The 7,425-nt window shown below is 47.0% G+C and overlaps 1 non-coding gene across 1 annotated transcript; it reads left to right on the forward strand.

Annotated features, from left to right (window-relative positions):
• The first annotated feature begins 6,062 nt into the window (after positions 1–6,062).
• LOC120946340 lies at positions 6,063–6,169 on the forward strand. Its single transcript, XR_005750675.1, has one exon. It is a non-coding gene; the product is annotated as a U6 spliceosomal RNA (small nuclear RNA).
• The last annotated feature ends 1,256 nt before the right edge of the window (positions 6,170–7,425 follow it).

Here is a 7,425-nt window from a genome sequence, read left to right on the forward strand (position 1 = left end):
CTAAAATCCGCCTTTGTGTCGGCTCCGATTCTGTCTCATCCCAACCCTGGATTGCCCTTTGTCCTCGAGGTGGACGCGTCTGAGACGGGAGTAGGCGCCCTTCTGTCTCAGCGTAGAACACCAGAGGGTCCGCTGCTTCCTTGTGGGTTTTACTCCCGGAAACTGTCACCCGCGGAGTGCAACTATCAGATTGGTGACAGGGAGTTATTGGCCATAGTGCAGGCTCTCAAAGAGTGGAGGCACTTGCTCGAGGGCTCGGTGGTTCCGGTTCTCATCCTGACGGACCACAAGAATCTGACCTACCTTTTTGAGGCCAAGAGATTGACACCACGTCAGGCCAGATGGGCTCTGTTCTTGTCACGTTTTAATTACGTGGTCTCCTACCTACCCGGTTCCAAGAACATCAGGGCGGATGCCTTATCACGGCAGTACTCCGAGCTGTCCAGGGAGGAATCTATACCGACTTCGGTCATACCTCCGAATCAGATCCCGGCCGCCATTCGCACCAGCCTGACCTCTCCCCTTGGTGAGCAGATTTTGGCGGCTCAATCTGGTGCTCCCTCTGGGAGACCCAACGGCAGATGTTTTGTGCCTGAGGAGTTGCGCACTCGGTTGTTGTTGTAAGAATCAGCTGTCCTGGGCTGTTTCACGTCTGTTCTGGTGGCCTTCCCTACGTTCCGACATCGCCGCATATGTAGCGGCATGCTCCGTTTGTGCCCAAAGTAAGTCCCCTCGGCACCTTCCGTTGGGCCTGCTGCAACCCATAGCCACCGGGGAGCGCCCATGGTCACACCTGGGGATTTATTTCATTGTGGACCTCCCTGCATCCCGAGGCCATACGGTCATTCTCATGATTGTGGATCGGTTTTCCAAAATGTGCCACTGTGTTCCTCTCAAGAAGTTACCCTCTGCACAAGAGTTGGCCACGATTTTTGCCTGGGAGGTCTTCCGGTTGCACGGTTTGCCCAAGGAGATAGTGTCGGATCGGGGGAGTCAGTTTGTGTCCAGGTTCTGGCACGCCTTTTGCTCCCAGTTGGGGATTCATCTCTCCTTCTCGGCCTACCACCCTCAGTCCAATGGGGCCGCAGAACGATCCAATCAGGCCTTGGAGCAATTCCTTCGTTGCTATGTCTCCGATCACCAGGACAATTGGGTTGACCTCCTGCCTTGGGCTGAGTTTGCCAGGAACACGGCGGTGAACTCTTCCTCTGGGACGTCTCCCTTCATGGCCAATTATGGGTTCCAGAAGTCCCTTGAGGTCTCTGCGCAGCGCCAGAAACTCCAGGCTGATCGCAGACGAGCGCCTGCTCCTTCCTACCAGGTCGGAGACTGTGTATGGTTGTCCACTCGCAACCTCAACCTTCGAGTGCCCACTCCCAAGCTGGCTCCTCGCTTTGTTGGTCCCTTCCGAGTGCTTCGCAGGGTAAGCCTATGCCCTTGCGCTTCCTCCTGGCATGCGGATCTCCAACGTGTTTCATGTCTCCCTGTTGAAGCCACTGGTGTGCAATCGCTTCACTTCCTCGGTTCCTCGGCCTCGTCCGGTCCAAGTGGGCAATCATGAGGAGTATGAGGTGAGCAATATCCTGGACTCACGCCTGGTCCGCGGTCGGGTGCAGTTTTTGGTCCACTGGCGTGGTTATGGTCCAGAGGAGCGTTCCTGGGTTCCCTCCGCAGATGTCCATGCTCCTGCCTTGCTCCGAGCCTTCCACGCACGCTTCCCTCAGAAACCGTTTTTTGCACCGCGGAGGAGGGGCCCTTGAGGGGGAGGTACTGTCATGGTCTTACCTCTCTCCTGTCTCCTTCGTTTGACATGTGCTGGCGGCCATCTTGGTTTCTCGGTCTCTTGTAGCCTCCCTCCCTGCGGCTCCCCCTTCCCACTGGGAGGAGCTGGATGCCTGGCTCATATATATAGGAGGTCTGTGGCTTCAGTTCCTTGCTTGGTCCTCCTGTGTTCACATGCTTTTAAGACTGCTGCTGCTTCGGGTTCCGATCCTGGCTTTGTCTGACTTCCCTGCTGGTTCCTGATCCTGGCTTCGTCTGACTACCCTTCTGGTTCCTGACCTCTGGCTTCGCAAGACTCTGCTTCGGTTTCACCATCCGTTTGGACTTTTGCTTTACAGCTTGATTTTCAATAAAGCCTTCTTATTTTCACTTATCTCTTGTTGTACGTCTGGTTCATGGTTCCGTAACAAGAACCCTTCCCTGATCCTATGGGCCAGGTATATAGACGACATCCTCCTCTTATGGGATGGATCCCCAGAATCCCTTAAAGATTTATTTTCTACATAACGATCGAGGTATCTCACTTACATTTGAATGTAGTACCAGTAAGATCAATTTTCTTGATCTCGAGATAGGGTTGGAATCTAGGCAGTTTAAGTTTCAAACCCACTTTAAAGCCACAGACCGCAACAGCTTTATCCCTATGGATAGCTGCCATCATAGGTCATGGCTCAAATCGGTGCCCTGCAGTCAGTTCTTACGCCTATGGAGGAACTGTAGCGATACTGCCACATATCTTTCCCAGGCCTCTCTGCTTAAGCAAAGATTTCTAGGTAAAGGATATGACAAATCCTCTATGAACTTGGAGATGTTGAATGTTGAGCAGATTGACAGGGGTTCTCTCCTAGTGGATAGACCCCCGCAGGATAGAGACAAATCTTTTCGGTACTCTATGCTCACATGCTATTCCAACCAACATAAAGATCTAAAAACCATCTTTAATCGCCATTGGGACGTGTTAAGAAAAGACAAAATACTTGGTCCAGTTTTACCTGAACAAGCTAAGATCGTTTTCAAAGGCGCACCATCTTTGAGGAACAGTATCGCTCCAAATATTGTAGACCTCGGCACGTCCAACTTTTTTTCAAAACATGGAGGGCTACTTTCCGTGCAAAAAGTGTACAGTCTGCCGATATAATCTCAGTGGAAGACGCAAAACCCTGGAATTCCAGTCTAGAGTGACTAATCAGAGTTATCCGATCAAGCAGTTTTGCACATGTTGTCTACCTGATCACCTGCCCGTGCGGGAAACAATATGTGGGTCGCAGGACCCGGGCGTTTTCCGTGCGAGTGGGCGAGCACATAACAAAGATCATAGGAGGTGACAAAGCACACTGTACCAAGACATTACAGATCTTGTCACAGTCGGGATCCTAGGGGGTCACAATTTCTGATTATTGACCGGTACATCCCACCCTGGCGAGGAGGTGTATCTAGACTCAAAACGTATTGGATCTATGAATTGCAATTCCACTCTCCTCAGGGTATGAATGTAGAGTGGGATATAAATGCATTCATTAACCAGTCCTAATAGTCGGTTGATTTTATACATGTCTATTTCCCAACACCTTACAGTGGGTTTATAAGGTTTGTTCTTTTTCCTAAATATACATTATTTTCTAGCGATGGTTCTGTGTTTTTGTAAACCCATGTTCAATTATGGCTTCATAGCAATACATTTTCCTTACCCCTATATATTGTGCACACACGTCGTAGTATTATAATTCAATATACAAGGTTTATGTGGACAATTTCAGTTTTCATATTGTCCTGTCACTGATCTGGTTCTCCGTTTCAGTGACATTGTTCTATTGTTATTAAAAAAAATGTATATACAATAAAAGTATTTTTATGTTATTTTTTTACTTATGAGGAGGCTTATTGCAATTTAAATGAATGCATATGTTAACTAATTTCTGATATATGACAGGCTTAGCCCCACCCCTCTTTTTTTCTTAAAATAGTTGTTTTTATGAATCCCGGGATGCTTGTCATTTGGATGCGTGGGTGTAATTACCCATCTTAGTTCAGACGTATCCGCCACCTTTATCGCCTGTTGCGCATCCTTAAATTAGTCCATGTAATGCTATTCTGTATAACCTTCTGTGGACCGCAGGGTGCTAACTCATATTGAGGCTTGGCAGTGCGATCATGTGACCGCCATCCGCCAATGAGGACGTGGAACGCGCAGCCATCTTTTGAATATCAAAACGAGGCTTGGTTGTTCGATCATGTGACCTGCTGTGACGTGCATTAGCAGCGCGGAACGGAGGTCACTATATCACAGTTAGCCATGCAAATAGGATACTATACTATGGATTGCTAATTATGGGAGACGCCAGAGTGTCCATCACTGATGCCCTAGCGCTCTATTCCCTCCTTTTTTTAAATTTATATTTATTGGTCAGTTCATTATACCCCTCTGAGATACTTCTGGTATTGAAAGTGAGGCTTGACCCTCACGCCACACATCTTAGCAACCAGGAAGCTGTGAGTTATTGCCACCTGCTCCCTATTGGAGCCATGATGTGAACATGGGGGCCCTCTGATGTATTTAAGGGTAAGTGTAGCATGATGACAGCACCCCAGATGAAGTTCTTATTGTAACCAAACATGTCAGGATGGACTGCTGTTGTTCCTGCTACCCTAATTTTATGAGCTCGTTTTATCATTGCAGAATGTGAGTTACTCTTTTAATTAAATCTCGTTTTTACACTGAATTATGCTATGTGCGCTCCATTTTCTTCTTTTTCATACTCATCATTTGGATATTTGATATATCCTCCTTGGGATTTGCTGTATACCACTGCTTGATGTGAACCATCCCTGATTTGTCTGCCTGAGGTCTTTTTCCATAATACCAGATCGTGAGACATCTATGGTGTACCCTTCCCAGTGTATCATCTATAACAAAGCTTGATTGGCCTAGTGGGTATATGCCCTTCTGGGTCCAATCCATCCGGTAAGCCCCTTGTCATAAGTGGTGGTGGATTCTTTACTTTTCACCGTTGGACTCTGTTCATTTATTTTAGTCACTGAACGTTTTTTTCAACACATTTCTCACATTGGTTGGAACCCACTTCATTCATCCAGCATAGGATTTATGGATTTTAATTATTTTAATATCATCAGTTCACTTGCGGTGTTATATATTAAGTTTTAGATTGTTTTATCACAATTTACTCATTATCAGCGCTACACTTTTTCTACATATGTTTTTCTAAGCAACTTTTGATCTCTTTTGCTGTGTTAGCTGCTCCATTTATTTTGTATTAGATAGCGCTGTATTTTTTTCTTTTGGCAGCTGTACAGCCACCTGGCTTAGGTAGTGAGTCCTCTAGGGGGGCCCCTCGACATCTGTAGCAGCTAGAAGGGTGGGCTGTGTGCCTTGCTTTACGTCCCTAAGGGTGTCAGGCACGGGGGTCAGCATGGCGTCGGAAGCTGATGCTTCTTCCCCAGACATACCTGTGTTAGCAACTGGTGACCCTGCACCTGCTGTTTCTGTGGACGCTATGTCGGCGGTCCTGGAGGCTTTCGTTGCCAGGGTGGAAGCAGTGTGTGGGCGAAAGGAGGGTAAAAAGCGCCCCCTCCCCCCATCATCTTCCAGGGACATCTGTCAGATTCTGGCCCAGCTGCTGCTCCCAGCCCTGGTTCTGACATGTCAGAGGATGCGGACCACGACCATTTGGACAGTGAAAATGACTCCGTGTCCGGGTCAACGCATGATAGGGCACTTTTTGGGGAGAAGGTGTTTCCTTGTGTACCTTATCTTGATAAACTTTTATACAAAGAATGGGAACAACCGCAAGTCCCCAAGTGTATAGCGGTCCTTTACTCTATTGAGGAGAGTTTCCTGAAGAAATGGACTTCTTTCCCAATAGTGGTCCTTCCTGTGTCCAGATTAAACAAAGTGACCATGCTTCCGGTGGAGGGAGCTCCTGCTTTCAAGGACCCTGTGCATATGAGGTCTGAGGCTGTGGCTCACTCCCTGTTTATGGTGGTGAGGTCAACAGTGCGTCCGGGGCTGAGCTTGTGCTCTCGCATACTGGGAAGGACTTCCGTTTTCCGGGGGGAGTGACCTACGCATGGCGGAGTGAGAGAGAGATGAAAACGAGAGCCTAGGGTATCGTTGCGCACTCTCTAGCAGACCATCAACGTTCAGAAGCCCCACGTAGTCCATATCGCTTCGGGGAAGAGCACAGGAAAGAGCACAGGAGTGCCATATACTCCCAGCCATTCATATATCACACGATACCTGACGGTAAAAAAGGATCTGTTACGTGCTCACTTCGGCAGCACATATACTAAAATTGGAACGGTACAGAGAAGATTAGCATGGCCCCTGCGCAAGGATGACACGCAAATTCGTGAAGCGTTTTATATTTTTTGATGTTTCCGTAAAAGTGAATATGATCGCTGTATATGAGAAAATCTTAGCCAATAAGGATGGTAACTTCTTAAAATTTGAAACTGATTGGTCTGTATGGAATGCCTTTTCTGGGGCCCAGTAAGGGCCAGATTAGACGCTAACTATGTTCAGTTGTGATATTCCTCACTTTTTATTTTTCATATTTTTTTTTGTATTATATATTTGTTCTGTTTTCCTTTTATTTTTGTATATTTTTCCCTTTATTTACGTTAACCTTTCAAGGATACCTTAAACCAGCGGATACGAGTTCTGGAATTTATCCAATCGAGATATAATGGTATTTAAACGCTTGATAGGAAGTGTGGTGGGTGTGGGGCTCTCTCCCATGGACACAGTGTGCTCCCAGGGGGGTGTCCGGGGGGGGAGTTCCTATATCTAAGACACGCTAGTTGGATATTTAAATATATCTTTTATAATGGTTCATTCTATTAGAGTATTATTACTATATTTCATTGTCTAACATGATGGTATCTGGATGTTTTGTATGTTGACTAAACTCTTAATAAAAATGATTGAAACAAAAAGGATCTGTTACACTCCGAGCCGATACCCAAAATATCAGTACAGGCGCAGGTGATCTTACCCTCACAGACCAGAGGAACGACCAGGTCCGTTGGTGAAGTACACTGCAATGGTCCCGACAGCTATCAATGAAGAGGTACAGGTATGCCTACACAATACGTGGGATACACAGACACTGGTACAGGGGATAGAGCCAGACATCAGACAGCTGAGTCTGCTCATTCAGACTCTCCCCACTAAAGAGGACATACAGAGGCTACTGGCCAGTATAACGGGGGCACTGAGAGAAGAAATGGAGGAGGTGCGCTCCAAGGTAGTGACGGTAGATCACAGAACGCTTAGCCTGGAAAAACAGCAGAGTACATCAGATACCCGACTAGAGATTCTAGAAGAAAAATTAGTCAAACAACATCAACGATTAGTTATGCTACAATTACAGTCTGAGGAGGCTGAAAACAGGAGCAGAAGGAGTAATATCTGGATTAAGGGGGTACCAGAGAATATTGAGGGGCCCGCCCTAAGAGACACAGTCACTGTTATCTCAAATCAAGTGTTGAAGAACCCTCCAGACACCCTACCTGAGCTAGTTTGGGTACATAAGGTGCCCACTACTCGAAATCCTGGGCAGAGTAACCCACGAGATGTCTTGTGCAGGGTACATTTCTTTAGGGTTAAAGAGGACATTCTCAGAG

Source organism: Rana temporaria, chromosome 7 (genome assembly GCF_905171775.1).
Source record: "Rana temporaria chromosome 7, aRanTem1.1, whole genome shotgun sequence".
Classification (NCBI taxonomy): Eukaryota; Metazoa; Chordata; class Amphibia; order Anura; family Ranidae; genus Rana; species Rana temporaria.